Source organism: Teleopsis dalmanni, chromosome 1 (assembly GCF_002237135.1).
Source record: "Teleopsis dalmanni isolate 2A chromosome 1, ASM223713v2, whole genome shotgun sequence".
Taxonomy (NCBI): domain Eukaryota; kingdom Metazoa; phylum Arthropoda; class Insecta; order Diptera; family Diopsidae; genus Teleopsis; species Teleopsis dalmanni.
In genome coordinates this window covers 68817585-68819080 of record NC_051846.1, presented here as the reverse complement: position 1 = coordinate 68819080, position 1496 = coordinate 68817585, and positions in this window count along the sequence as shown.

Below are 1496 nucleotides of genomic sequence, written 5' to 3'. Positions count from 1 at the left end.
GTGAGCAACGGCACGCCTTTTAGTCACATCGTCGACTATTGGCATGTCAAGGTCACGGTGGAAATCACTGTTTCTAATATAGTATGGAGCATTTACGATGTAACGTAATACTTTATTTTAAAAACGCTGAATAGTTGCAATGTGTTTCTTGCTGGCACAACCCCAGAAAGCTTTAATAGTTGTTACACAAGCTAAATTGATGCCTTTAGCTATTATAAATAGTTTCTGTCTTCGGTGCTGTCCTCATGTATGTTTTGTTGTGATTTCAATCTGCTTTATTTCGTTCCGAAAATTTCGATATCAATGAAATGAAAAATTATGTGTCCTATACAAGCAATCATGGGCCCTCCACAAACGATTTTAAGTTATTCCAGCCTAGTACAATCATTAATTTGGTCCTCTACTGCTCACAACTCAACCGCTTAAACGAAACAAAGAAAATCAACCAGAATTGGCTAACAGAAAAGGAGTTATTTTCCATCATGACACTGGCAGATCAGACACACGTTCAATAACTCGGAACAAATTGATGAAACTTTGGACCTTGCACCATCTGAGTACCATTTATTTCAGTCTCTTATTGAAACTGTCCTAATAGTAAAAAATTAGCCAACCTTTAAATTATTTGACCAATTTTTTTTGGAGATAAGCCACAGAAATTCACACACCGATCGAACTATAAAAGTACCCAAAAAGTTTTATAGCTAATCTCATAAAAATTGATTTTTAATAAAAAAATATTTGTTCAAATATGTACCAAAAAACCACTAATACTTATTATATCACCAATATATTAATAATCTCCTTCTGAGCACATTAACGCGATCAAAATGAAGAATAGTTGTTTCTAAGTGTAGGTGAATACTCGTATAAACACGCGCCTTAATTAAATCTTTAATTGAATTCAAATTTAATTATATTAGTAAACATTATTTTTTGATCATTATATAACCAGGGGATTTGTCCATCAACAGATAACAGTCTTTAGTTATACCTCATTGCTATTTTTGCTATTTAGCAAATGTTTGCAGGCCGGGTTGGCTAGCCATTTTTAGTTTTCTAAGCGGGCAAATGACAAATTTTCAATCATGTATAACTGATTAAAGGATTGGAAACTAGGAGGAGTAGGAGACTAAACGTATTTATATTTTAAAAAGTATTTTGTTTCAGAAATTAATTTTACTGTATGTCCGCTAATTCACTGTGTTCCGCTCAATGTCTCTAATAAAAATAAAAACTCGACACCATCTTCACTGAAATATCAGTTGATAAATTTATGACATTTCTAATATTTTTTAATAAATAACAAATTAAAATAGAGATAAAATTACCAAACAAAAATAAACTTAAGACAACAACTATAGTCCTTATATGCACTACATTTAAGCTAAGGTGAGCAGTTACTGCATACATGAAAGGGCCTTACTTTTTAATTGATATGAATTAAATTAAAATCAACTTCCTGTTTTTCTTCTTCTTCTTTTTTGTTTGACCAA